Source organism: Fringilla coelebs (genome assembly GCF_963513975.1).
Source record: "Fringilla coelebs genome assembly, chromosome: 8".
In the NCBI taxonomy this organism is placed as follows: Eukaryota; Metazoa; Chordata; class Aves; order Passeriformes; family Fringillidae; genus Fringilla; species Fringilla coelebs.
Window position 1 is genome coordinate 5,493,372 of NC_140066.1, and position 14,556 is coordinate 5,507,927.

The window sequence follows — 14,556 nt, forward strand, 5'->3', positions numbered from 1 at the left end:
AGCACAGTCGGTGCCTTTAGGGTCCTGCATCCATGGAAGTGAGGGCAGCTTGAGCCACGTGGTGATCCTGCAGCCTTCCAGCTGGGAATGATGTCCCAGAAAGAGCCAGAAATAAACATATACAGATATTTAAATATATAAATATAATCCTGGGGTCCCCAGCACGGGAAGGACATGGAGCTGTTGGAATGAGTCCAGGGGAGGCCATGGAAGTGATGAGGAAAGGCTGGAAGAACTGGCATTGTTCAGCCTGGAAAAGAAAAGCTCTGGGGTGAACAAATTGTGCTTTTCAGGGCCTGAAGGGGCTCCAGGAAACATGGAGAGGGGCTGGGGACAAGGGATGGAGGGACAGGACACAGGGAATGGCTTCCCAGTGCCAGAGGGCAGGGATGGATGGGATATTGGGAATGAGGAATTGTTCCCTGGCAGGGTGGGCAGGCCCTGGCACAGGGTGCCCAGAGCAGCTGTGGCTGCCCCTGGATCCCTGGCAGTGCCCAAGGCCAGGCTGGAGCACCCTGGGACAGTGGAAGGTGTCCCTGCCCATGGCTTTAAGGTCCATTCCAACCCAAACCATCCCATAATTCTGTGATTCCAGAGCTATTTCTGCCACAGTTTTCACAGAATCATGGAAAGCCCTGCCTTGGAAGGGACCCAGCTCCTGCCCCTGCACAGGGCCACCCCAAACTTCTGTGCTGTTGAAGCTGGTGCTTCCCTAAACCCTTGCAGTCCTTCTCCAACCCTCCCAGCTGTGCAGTACCTGCTCCAAACCCTCACTGCCCACTCCTGCAGCATCCCACATTCCCAGCTTTCCCAACCCCTGAGCTCTGCCCACAGCACTGGGATTGCTCCAAGACTGATTTGTCTTGAAATGCTCCTGGAATTTCCATCCTGCCATTCCACATGTTGGCTGCACCCCCAAACTATGCCCAGCTCTCCTAAAATCAGGTTTGTGGCTGTCCACAGCTGTTGTTCCTGTTCCCAAACCCAGCTTGGAAACCTCTATTCTGAGTCCTGCCATATTCAAGACACAGGATTTGGGGTGAGAAAGGGGGAATTTGTCACAGGTCAGAGTGGGGATTGAGACCAGGCCACTGCTCAGCATAAAACAGCTGCTTTGGGGACTTGCAGGCACACATGGGCTGCTGTTATCCTCAGTGGGACTTTTTGGAAGTGGAGGCTCATTAACATCAGGGCAGGCTGCAGCATCTGGCCACAAGAACATCAATTAGTTGCCTACCAAGTTATCCAGCAGCAAACAAAGGCAGACTTCCAGCACTCAAACCAAATGGGTTTGTAAAAGAAATAGGCTACAAGTTCAGGCAGTCAGTGCCAAGTCAACTCTGTGTTCACCAGGTTTGTACAAGGAACAGAGGAAATGGAGGTTTGGCTTTCTAACAAAGGAACATCCTTTGGGACCTAAAGAAAGAAAAAAAAAACATTTCCTGTCTGCCACTTCAACTCAGGATGCAAAGCTGGTGTGGAGAATTCTTTATTCCCCCAGAAAATAATGACACTGCTGTACTTACCCTTTCTTGAATCATTGCATCTTTCTGCATCCAATTTCCATCCTCTCTGCCTGAGGACAGCTCTGTTGAAGCTGCTGTAATTGGAAACGATCCTAAAGGAAGCACAGAGGAGTTCCATGGAAGTGGGGCTGTCAGTCAAAAGCATTCCAGCAGCTGGGAGCACCTCAGAGACATTCCCAAGCCTTGGGAGCTAGAGGTGATTTTTAAAAATAGGATTCTGCAGCACATGAATGAGCTGAACCTACCCCCAATGAATTTGAGTTATTCCTCTTCACTTTCAGCAGAAAAATGGAAGCTCATCCCTGGAGGAGCTGAAATCCACAGCCAAAGCCTTGACTGCAGACACGTTGCTGACACAACTGCCAGCATTTAGGTGCTGAGCTCAGTGCCCTTCACCCTGGCCTGTTCTCCAGCTCCTCTTGCTGGCAGTGGGATTTTTGGAGAAAAAGGTAGGAAAAGTATCCCAAAGGTAGGAAAAAAATGGGATTTTTGGCACTGGCTTGAAGCAATGATAGTTTGAGATGTCCCAGAGATGTAGCCACAGTTTAAGACCTCTTCATTGCTAAGCATCATCATCATCATCATCATCATCATCCAGATTCAGTGGCACCCATCATCTTTTCCACAGGATGCTGTGTCCTTGCCAGGGTCCACAGGACATTCCCATGAGCAGGGCTTGGGACATGTGGATGACCAGGAGGATCACCTCTCCCTCTGCCCAGCTGTTCAACATCTGCTGCCCAGGTGCTGCAGGAACAGCAAACCCAAGGCCCTGGGGATGAAGCAGCTTGGGATGGCAGCTCTGGAATGCCCAGGTGGGCAGCAGCTCATCCCAGGCCAGCCTGGAGCCAGCCCTGACCCTCACCTGGCTCCACAAGGAGTTTCTGGCCAGGGAATATTGGACAACCAATGCCAAACTCCTTATTTGATGATATAAAAGAGCAGGAACTGCAGAGGATTGTGGAAAGAATCATGGAATGGTTTGGGTTGGAAGGGATCTTAAGGATCATCTCATTCCCACCCCTGCCATGGGACACCTTCCACTATCCCACAGTGCTCCAAGTCTGTCCAACCTGGCCTGGAGCACGACAAAAACCAATGCAGAACCAAACTTCTGCCTATCTTGTGGTTTTATTAATGACTGATGCCAAATTAAACCAAAGGAATCAAGTGAGGCTTTCAAATGAACTTACATCAGGTTTAACCTAGTGAACACAGAGCAAATTTGACATTAGGTGCATGAACCTGTTTCTTTTACAAAACAATCTGGGTTTCTATAATCTGGTTTTTGGACAAGGGATAAGGGGACAGGACACAGGGAATGGCTTCCCAGTGCCAGAGGGCAAGGCTGGATGGAATATTGGGCAGGAATTGTTCCCTGGCAGGGTGGGCAGGCCCTGGCACAGGGTGCCCAGAGCAGCTGGGGCTGCCCCTGGATCCCTGGCAGTGCCCAAGGCCAGGCTGCACTTTGGGGCTTGGAGCAGCCTGGGATGGTGGGAGGTGGAGTGAAACCCTCCCTATGGGTTTCACATAGCAAATGTCAATAGAAAACTGTTTCTAATCATAATTCTGCAGTAAATTCAATGAAATTTTGCTTAATCATACATAAGCCTGAAGGGATAAAAGCAAACCAGCCCTGAGCTGGCTGGGCAGAAACAGGCTAAACACTGACAAGGATCTCATCCAAGCAGGAATTTATTTGGGATGGATTAAAAGCCACAGAGGCTGAAGGAAGAGAATTAGTAAAACCCAAAGAAAGCAGAAGGCAGTGGTCAGCAGCTCCCTGCCAAGGAGCAGAGACAGGCTCCCTGTGTGTGCACTGCCTGGAAAAGAACTCTGGAAGTTCTCTGGAGACAAACTGTGGATTATCTGAGGGGATCCAGCAGCAGCTCCAGTCTCCCAGGGATTGTGGACCCAAGGAAATGAGTGTAAGGTCTAAAATCAACAGCAGTGAACTCACCCCTGTAACAGTCCTGTGATTAAATCAGAAACATAATCAGAATAAATCAGCAATTCCAGCTTTTCCACCTTTAAACAACCTGGCCTTTGGCTGTTTGGCAGCATCCTTTCCAAAGGATGTGGAAAAAGGGGAGCAGTTTGTGATTGGGTTTTCACAGTCTTGCAAGAAACCCTCAAAGTTTGGGGATGTGTGTAAAGGATCCCAGGATGGTTTGGGTGGGAAGGGACTTTAAAGCCCATCCAGTGCCACCCCTGCCATCCCAGGCTGCTCCCAGCCCTGTCCAGCCTGGCCTTGGGCACTGCCAGGGATCCAGGGGCAGCCCCAGCTGCTCTGGGCACCCTGTGCCAGGGCCTGCCCACCCTGCCAGGGAACAATTCCTCATTCCCAATATCCCATCCATCCCTGCCCTCTGGCACTGGGAACCCATTCCCTGTGTCCTGGCATTCCTGGCCCTTGGAAGTAGTCCCTCTCCATGTTTTCTGTGGGTTCCTTCAGGCACAAACCTGTCCCACTCTCTGTCCCAGGATGAGATCCCACACTGCTGCTGGTGGGACAGAATTCCATAAGGCATCCATGAGAAGCCTGACTCCCCTTTGGCTCTGGGCTGCCCTGGAGAAGCACATCCTGAAGTGCAGCTTGCAGCTGGTAATTAATTTTAATTAATGCCAACTAAAGACATTTACACTGTGGAGAACCTGGAACATTTGCTGTCTTTACATTATAAGAAAAAGAAAGGAAAAATTTGCTTTCCAACATCTGATTATAGAGCGGGCAGCTGGAATTTGACCCACTGAAGTTTCTGTGCCCAGTCCTTGCAGTTGCTTGGATAAACAGAGGTGCTTTATTGACAACAACACAAGCAGCCCTTGGAAATGCACTTGGAAAAGGAGCTGTTCATCTGCCCTTGGAAATCCTCTTGGAAAAGGAGCTGTCCAGACACACAGAGATTTTCTTCCCACCCCTTGCATGCAGGGGACACATGCCAAGGATTTAGGAGTGCATCAGCCAGCGAGGATGAGGGGGGGTTGGAGCCAGCTCCTGAGGGAATCTGATGATGCAAGAGATGCACCGTTAATGAGCACTTAACTGGAAGCAGCTCGACATGAAAAGCTGATGTCAAGGACTGCAGGAAGCTTTTCCTGCTGATTCACATGGACCTGGACCTCTGCTCCCAGAAACCCTCCTGCACCCTGCTCATCAGTCCAGCTCCAGCTTGTCCCAGCACCCAGCTGCTTCCAAGAACCCAGAGTTTGGCAAGACTCAGGCTGATGCTTTGGGCTTCTTCATTTTTGTAGATAGAAAAGGGGAGAGATTTTTTCTTTCTCACTAAAATGACACAGTTCAACTCCTTTTATTTATCTCTCCCTGTAAATCAGAGTGATTTGAGGTAGGAAAGGCTTTTACATTCAGAACTCGAGGCCTTTATTTAAGGGAGATGCTTAAATTGCTGATATTTATTGCTCAACTAAACTGGAGTTGTTTAGTCTACATAATCCACTTAGTGTAGGACAGGCATTTCCTCTATCACCTCCAGATGCTGTCAGAACCTAAAGCAGTGCACCCCAAAGCTGAATTTTGCTGTGGTTATAAAAATCTGGGCTGGCCAGTCGGATTTCTTTCAGAGGGGATGTGGTGGATGCACTTCAGAGCAGAGTCCTGTATTTACCAGGGGGAAAAGGAGACCAAAGGGACCATCCAGTGCCACCCCTGCCATGGGCAGGGACACCTCCCACTGTCCCAGGCTGCTCCAAGCCCCAAAGTCCGCCCTGGCCTAGGGCACTTCCAGGAATCCAACAATTCCCTCCCAATATCCCATCTAATCTTTCCCTCTTTTGGTTTTAACCCATTCCCCCTTGTCCTGTCACTACAATGCTTTCACCTTTCATATTCAAAAATAGCACAAAATATTTTTTACTTTATTTTTTGCCTCCCTGTTCCCCAAAACAAGAGATTGGGTAACTCCCCATGGCTGTCCCAGATGACAAAAGTGATGAAAAGCAAGAGAGTTTGGATTGAATCCTTTTTTCCAACGGTAAGTGACTGAATAATTGCGCTTATTAAAAAATAAATGAATAAAAAAAGAGAGAAAGGGAAGGTTTTGATAGGTTCTATTCTACCCTGATTGGTAATTAAGACCTCAGAGGTCTGAAGGACTTGAAGTTTGCTACAATTTAGGATCACACATCAGATTTGGCAGCCCTGCCCTAGACCTGAATTTGCTGAGGCAGCTCCTGGAGGATTTTTGCTGCCTGTAAAACACCTCCTCTTCTCCCAGCTACCTCCCTCTCCAGCCCCACAAGATCAAAGTAGAAGGAACAAATGGAACTATTTCTTTACAACTTCAAGGTAAACCTAATTTGCTGTAAAGCTGCAAAAAAGCAGTGAGGAGCTGCTCTTCCTTCCCTTGGTTTCTGCAGCAGGAGCTGGAGGGATGAAGGAAGTGCATCCACACGGGACAGCAGGAGCTGTGAGGTGGCAAAACTCAGATCAAATTTCAGGGAATAAAGTAGACTTGGAATTGTGGGCGTTTTCCCTCTGGGACTTCTCATCTCCAGCCAGGATGCAATGAAGATCAAAAGGTCCCTAATCCCAGTTTTTGGCTCAGGGTCAGCCCTGGGAGGAGACAGGGCTGAAATCAGCCTGAATAAAATGGTTCCTGAGGTCAATTCCTGCTCCGGCAGGTTAAGGAAAGGTGGGAGGAGATGGATCACATCTTTGGCATCTGCTGTGCCAGAAGAGAAACAATTACAGGTGAGGCTGTGGCTAGAGGGTGCTGGACATACAGGACCTGGACTGGGAGAAAACTAGGTAAAATTGAAAGAAAATGGGAAAAAAACCCATAAAAAGCATGAACTGTGAGAGGTAGAGAGCAGGACAGACGCTGAAAGTTGCTTTTCTTGGCAGCATCTGCTCCTGCCTCACCTCAGCTGCTCTGGTTGCATCCTTCTGCCAGGAACACACAAAGCCCAACCCCAGATCAGTCCCAGTCACAGCCAATATTCCCAGGAAATTAAAGAAACAGAAAGGGAATACCCATCAATAAGTCCAAAAGTAGAAAATCCCTGATGTTGCTCAGGTTCATACGAGGACTGCCTGATCTGGTGCAGTTTTTGTCAGGAATTGAGCCCTTTCCATTTATTCTGCAATGAAAAGTCCTCTTATTCCAGCCCAAACTTGCTGTCAAGAACTTGGGAATATCATTTATATTTTACAGCATTTGGGTTGTGAAGAATCAAAAGGGAGGATCTTTAACTTGACATTTTACCAACACAGCATTTTAGACCAAAAACATATTCAGGATGGGTTATCAGGTTTCTTATGGGGTTTGATGCATTTCCACGATTCCCAGGGAATATTTCTCTGCACCAGACACAACTACACACAACAGGATGGAATATGTTTGTTTTTACATGGAAAAAAAAATTTTAAATGTTTGGCCATTTCCTGGGAGGGCTTTGTTTTCAGCTATTACCCAAACACCATTAACAACCAACATTTGAAAACCCATTTTCAAACATTGCAGCTCTGGCAAGGTCCACTGTCCTTCCCCAGCTTCACAGGGGATTTTTCAGCACCTTGTACTTGTGGTTTCCTCCAGGACATGAGGCCAAAATCCAGATGGATTCAATTACCTGGAAACAGCCCTGGTACGCTCCGATTGCTCTGCTTGTTGTGCCCTTGTTTTATGGGAGGGAAATGTGGAATTAACACACCCCACACCACTTCCAGTCCTGGAATATCGACCACAGGTCAATAGAATGGCCCTGACAGCAAATCCAAGGTCATTCCCATGCACAGGGAAGTCACAGCAGGAGCTGGAGCAGCAAATCCAGAGAGAAAAGCCTTAGAAAGAAAAAAAAGAGGAAAAAAAAAAAAGAAGCCCTGCTCAGCTTTGCTTAAAGCCCAGCAAACTGGGGAGCAGTTAAACACATATTTATTCCCTGTTGTGTTGTGTCCTGCTGTTTCAGTACTGTTGGAGTCAATGGGATATTCCTGCCACTTAAAATCCTGGGGTGTTTTAGTGTGTAAAATGTACTGGCACACCAGGAGCTGGTGGGGTTTTGAAGCATATCTCTTTTAGGGCCTTACAACACAGGTGGGAAAGAATAAAATGCTGCCATATCTGTAACAGTTAGAACTGTGGGGGTTTTCCTGGTCCTGATATTCAGCATAATTTTTCTTATCAACAGAAAGCATTAATCACAAAAAAAGAAAAAAACAGATGATACAGTCTCAAAACATAGAAAAATATCTAAGAATTAAATAAGAAATAACTTCTCAGTCAAAGAATTGTCTCTGTGGGTGGTTTATGATGCATTGTGCTCATAGAACTGCAGAGTCATGGAATAATTTGGGTGGGAGGGGATTTAAAGCCCATCCAGTGCCACCCCTGCCATGGGCAGGGACACCTTCCACTGTCCCAGGCTGCTCCAAGCCCCAAAGTCCAGCCTGGCCTTGGGCACTGCCAGGGATCCAGGGGCAGCCACAGCTGCTCTGGGCACCCTGTGCCAGGGCCTGCCCACCCTGCCAGGGAACAATTCCTGCCCAATATCCCATCAAAATCTCTTTTTGTAGCCTAAAACCATTCTCCCTTGTCCTACCTGGGTTATTTTGCCCATCTGGCTCTTGCTAATTGTTGGTTCCTCTTTCCCACTCCTTCTACATTCCTGTCACATTTAAGGACAGGTCATTATCCTGAGAAATCCAATATCTGATCCCATCTCTCTATAGAGAGATGCTGACACAATTTGGGATTATTTGAAAGAGGAATGACATTTTTGCCATGGATAAAACAGGAAAAGTCACTCCAAAAAACCTTGGGAAAAACTTGTCCTGCTGAATCTGGGATCGCAGTGAAGGAGCTGAGGTCACTCCATGCTCCACATATCCATACATTAAACCCAAATATCCATACATTAAACCCAAACCCACACAAAACCCAGAGTTCACTTCCCTTGAGGCTTTTTCACTTGGCATCCTCACAAAATTATCCTCAGCTTCCAATCTACAGCGGTGGAAAAAGAGTTCCAGCACCCTCCTCTTTCCACAGCCAGCAGCAGGACACCGAGGAAATTCAGGATTTTAACGCAGAGCAAAGTTTGTGCATTTCATGATCCCCCTCTAGTGACGTTTTTTGGGAATACCACCATGGATGAAACTCAGGACACACGACCAGACCTTAGCAATTCACTCTTCTTTTAAACGATTAGGGTGTACAAAACCCAAGGATATTTTCCAAAGGGAATTAAGATTCTTTTCTACAGAGAAGGATTCACCAAGTGGAAAGTGAATTCCTCCCAGTTAAGAGAAGCTCATCCCAAGTGTTGCCCATCAGGGTTTGATTCTGAATTCCTGCTCCTTTTCCCCTTGAACACATTTTTCCTTGGCCTTGGCAGTCACCTTGTGGGGTTACATAACTCAGTGACACACTTCCCCTGCCCTGATTTCACAGGTCACCTTCCAACTGGTTTTCCTGGGGGAAGGAGGACCTTGTTCTGAGCAGGAGGATCAGGTGTGAAACTTCCAGCTCTGCATTTCCTCAGGACAGAAAACTTGACCCAGGAGAATTTATAAATACAATATCTTTATGTTCAGACTCCAGAAATAATCTCAGCATGGATGAATTTGAATATAACCCCCCAAAACTTTAATCAGAATTAATATCACACTGCTTTGGAGAATTTTATTCTTATTATTAAGCTTATTTTTTTTTTCAGGGTTTAAATTCACCAAGTGTCTTTAAGTCCACTGACCTCAGTTTTATTCAGATGTCAAAATTCCTCACAGTGAAAATAGTGCATAGGGCAAGAAAGATTCCTATGGGATAATATTTCCACAAGGAGAAACCACCTAGAAATGTCTAGGAAAACATCTTTCCTCACATTAAAATATTCCTAAGTGCATTTTTGAGAGGTGACACCTGACACCAGGAGCCTGCAGGGGACATTCCCAACTCCACAGTGAAGGAATGAACTATTGGGTTCAAATCTCCATCAATCCAATGACCTTGCAAAATTTATTTCTTTTTAAAGGCTCAGATGCTGCTTGGGTTTTCCTGGTATCCCATTCCATCCCATCCCAGACTCTATAAATCCCTGCACAGAAGGCTCTGGTCATTTTTCCAGACATTTTCCTACCACCCCCATTCCCCCTGCTCTGTTTTTATCCCATGTAAGTTGTTCCTCTCTGGTTTGAGCTCGTGCTGATGTTTTAAGTGACAGAACTGCTCCAGTTTTCCCCCATTTCACTCTGCCTGTGTCATGGATTTATTCCAGTTCCCTGACACAGGACAGGGAAGTAAATTATCCCTCACTGCAGCATTTGGGGCACTCAGTTCCAGGCTATCCTGCACTATCTTAATTAGACCTGGTTTCACTGGCACAAAATCCCCTTTTTGACCAGGCTAAATTTATTCCCTAGCATTCCTCAACCTATTTAGCTCTTGCTAAACCCTTTCATTTCCTGTCTCTGCAATCACTGGACTTTGTAAATGATCAATTCCATCTCAGAGATGGGAAATTTACTTCATTTCTGACTCAAATAATTTCACAGAGGAACTGATGGAGTGATTCTCTTTTGGGAAGAAAAAGCAATTCTGCCTTGATTGTGTTAGTTCCTTCCAAATGTATTTTCAATTCTAATTTGCTGCCTCCTTTGTGTCTTTCATACCTGCTGTTCCATTTTTAAAATGGTGCAAATTCTAACAGAATCTGTCAATTTATTTTGGGATGAGCTGTGATTCCAAAATAACAAATAATTCATTATAAAGTTTAGCACCAAAGCTGAGAAGAGCAAGAAGAAATAACTGAAATACAGTTAGGACATGGAATATCTGGGATGATTTCCAGTCAGAGGAATATAGGGAATTCTGCCACGTCCATTCCTGGCAAAGGTGCTGCCAACGTGGTGACAGAGTCCCAGATTGGTTTGGGTTGGAAGGGACCTTAAAGCTCATGTCATTCCACTGAAGACACTTTCCACTATCCCAAGGTTGCTTCAAGTGATGAAATCCAGGGAGAATTATCCTAAAAACCAGTTAGGAAAGAAAGAGGTTCCAACCCCATTTTGCAGCAGATACTGAAGAACAGGATGAATAAAGTGAATCCCTTGGTTCAATGCCACAACAGAAAGGGAGAACACCTTTATCTTCTCCCTTATCCCGAAGATCTGGAGTGATTTCCAAAGTGTTCCATCACTTTCTTGGAGTGCCTTTTGGAATTAACACTTCTAAATGACTTTTTTAAAGACTTGAGCCCACACCTTTGTGATCAAGGGTGTGTAATTGCCAGGTAAAAAGGCAGAAACCTCAGGGTTAAAAAATTGCTGGATCATAAAAGTGAGGATTTCATTCCCAGTGCAGGAGTGGGAAAGTGCCTCTCTGCGAAGGTGGAACCACCCTCCAGAGGCTTCAGCCATCCCGTTGATCAAGGGCTGATCACACCCACACCCCTGATAAGGAGCTGCCCTTATCAGGGAGCACTTGCCACCTTTTCCCTGAGATCAAGGGAGTTTCTCTCTTTCATGGAGGAGCTGTGAAGATGAGGCAGAGGGCTCAGCCCTCAGGATTTCCTCAGCAGGAAAACCAGTGGATGTTGTGGCAGGAGAACATCCAGCAGCACCATGCAGGTGGAGGTGGGACCTTTCAGACCCTTGCAGCCTGGCAGTGTCTCTGACCCTCTGAGCAAATCCTGGAGTTTGTTCCCAGGGAAATCTGTCCTGTGGGATAGCAAGACTCCAAAAAAGCCTCTCCTTACCTGCCCTGGGATTCCTGAGCACCTGGAGGGTTCCTCCTCCTCCCCTACAGTGAAGCTTCAAGAGGAGAGATTTTCCCCTTTTGCACATCACCTAGTTAGGATCCTCTGCTTGCTCTCCAATCCTGGCTTTTCCATCCAGATGCTGTCCTGAAAACTGCACCAAACAATTTAGGGTGGGTGTTTTTATATTGTAGATTTTCTGTATGCTTTTTTACCAAAACACACATGATACAATTATACACATTCATCAGTATAACCCCAGTGCAGTGCAATTATGCTGATTAATGTGTGCACTGAGGTAAAAATAATGGAATTCCTGAATGGTTTGGGTTTGAAGGGGTCTTTAAGATGATCTCATTCCACACCTACCATGGGCAGGGACACCTTCCACTAACACAGGGTGATCCAAGCCCCAAAGTCCAGCCTGGCCTTGGGCACTTCCAGGGATCCAGGGGCAGCCACAGCTGCTCTGAGCACTGTGCACAGAGGTGTCAGGTGAGGAGGGTGGTTGGGCCCTCGATCTTCAGTGAACAGGATCTCTGTTCTCAAGACCCCTCAGCCCCAGGGGGTGAATTTTGGGGGGACTGATGTCCTGAAAGTGAGAGACTGTTGCCTTTTTTGGAACTGGGCAAAGCACCCTTAAAAGAGGAACTCTAGAAGCAGCTCTGGTCCATGTGCAGTGGTGAGAGCACTGGGCATGGAAGGAAGGGGCCACGAGGGCAAATGTTCTCCAGGGGGTGCCATGTGTGACATGGAAACGCCAGAGGTTTCAACTGTGTTTCCTGGGGAAGTCCATGGTACAAGAGGGACTCCTCTCCTCTTGATTAACTGAGAATTGATTATCTGAAAGGTAGTGATGAACTGAGGTGATTATCTAAAGAGTAGTAACACGATTGAGAATCCAAAGTTTTGTCTCACTGTGCTGTGTTAGAAATTTAGTGGGAATGTTTTTGGAAGGTTTTCATTCTGAGTTCTGTGTGTGTGCTTCTTTTACATATTGTAAGTAAATAAAGTTTTTTCCCTGTATTCCTAAGTTAGAGCCTGCTTTGTTCTATTTCTGGTCACATCTTACAGCAGACATTAAAGCAAATATATTTTCATAGTGGCTCTGGCATTGCACTAGCATCAAACCATGACACTGTGCCAGGGCCTGCCCACCCTCCCAGGGAACAACTCCTTCCCAATATCCCATCTAAATTTCCCCTGTGTCAATCTGAACCCATTCCCCTTGTCCTGTCACTGCAGTTCCTGCTGCAGGGTCCCTCTCCAGCTTCCCTGTGTCCCTTGAGGCTCTGGAAGGAGCTGTGAGGTCTCCACACACCCTTCCCCTCTCCAGGCTGAGCATTCCCAGCTCTCCCTGGCAGCACCCCAGCTGGGATCAGGTGGGTGCCATCCTGCCCATGGAAGGGGCTGCAATGAGACCTTTGCCCGTCCAAACTATTCTGGCATTCTCTGGTTCCATGATCCACCTTGGGGAATGCCTTTATTTATCTATGTCTCCATTGCTGCTTCAAGGAGCTTTGGATAAACTCACTCCAGCTCCTGTCTGAGAGCTGAAGGGCAGAGCCCAGTGTGGGGATCTTCACTCCCCAAATCAGAGCTGCTTCCTCTTTGAACTCCTTTTTTTTTTTTTGCTCCCTTGAGTGCTCTATTGTGCATTTAGCACCCCATGAAATTCTCTCTCCCCTGCCTTTAATGAAATGCAGCAAATGATTTCTCAGCCCAGCTCCTAAAAGTTGATTATCTTGATTAAACTCCTGACCCTGTCAGGACAAATTTGATATTTGCTTTGCAGGAATTATTTCTCACAAGATGCCTTTGATTGGTGTTAATTATGTTGTCTTCAATCTGTCACTGACTGCATCTGCCCAGATCCTTCCAATCTCCAGCCCAGAGTGGCCTGTTCAGCTTTTTAAACAGCCATTTTAATTTATTCCTCCAAAACTGCTTCAGTGGGGTAAAATTGAACAGAAATCACTCCAAGTTGTGCCAGGGGAGTATAAAGAAAATCTCTTCACTGGAAGGGTTGTCCAGCTCTGGAAAAAGGCTGCTAAAGGAATTAGAGTCCCCATCCCTGGAGATGTTCAAGAATGTGCAGATGTGGCCCTTGGGGACATGCTTTGGTGGTGGACCTGGCAGTGCTGGCTGATCTCGGACATTTTCCCCACCCTTAACAATTCTATGATTTAATATTCCTTTAAATTTGCAGCAATTGTACAACCCAAGGAGATACAGCCTCAACCTGTTGCTCCTTTAGAGCATTTTCTCTAAATAATGCAAAAACTATCCTGCTAAAAATCTATTTATTGATAAAACATTCCATCTAAAAAAAGGAATGAGTAAGTTTAAGGTGCAAGAAGATGCTCTGAAAACAGGGAATACTAAAAATACCCAGCCACAGCAGAGCCAAGGGGCAATAATAGGTCAGTGGTAATAATTTACATTATTGTAAACATAATTCTGTTTTTATAGCTCCCACCTCTATATACAACCCTTAATCCCTGCATTAAGTGTAAGTAATGCCCCATAAGTAAGAAAATACAACAGGATTTAGTAGCAGCAGAGCCAAGATGGGAAGATTTGGGGCTGGGCTGTAATTTCTCAAAGTCAGGAGCAAAACTTCCATGGAATAAACATTCAAACATTGTCAAGATCTTGATAAAATAGCAGGATTTAGGGACAAAGCCTTCTCACTTTTTTTTTTTTTCCCTGAGACCCTTTATTTAAAAAAAAAAAAGGAGCAATATTTCAAATTAACTTTAAAAATGAAATATTTAGAAATATTTAGCACCACCTAAAATCTTCCTACTCCAGTCAAATAACTGAGAAATACTGCAGACACTGGGATTTTCTACAGGAAAAAGAGGGCAAAGCTGCTCTCTTTTATATTTTCTATTTCTTTTCTGTCTGCACTCTTTTATATTCCCTGTGGAGTATAAATCCCCTGTGGAGAGATGGAAACTGGAGACTCAGGAGTTAAGGAAGAGCAGCCGAAATACTTCAGAACACCCAGCTGCAGATCCCATAAAGCTTCTCTGGAGGCCGGGGGTATTCCCAGTGGATTCCTCTGACACACCATGGATACACTCCTTTGCAGCATTTTTTTTTCTGACTTTGCAAAAGAAAAAGTCGCTTTGTTTATTTATTCATCACTGTTGCGTTGTAAAAAAATGACCTTTTTAAGCTTTTTGATAAAAAAAAGAGAAACTCCTTAAAGTTCTGGCGCTTCAGAGGAAATGAAAGGAACACGAAGGGCAAAAACCAGAGCAGGATGCTGCTTGTTTTTAATGAACCCATTCATTTGACCATCTGACCA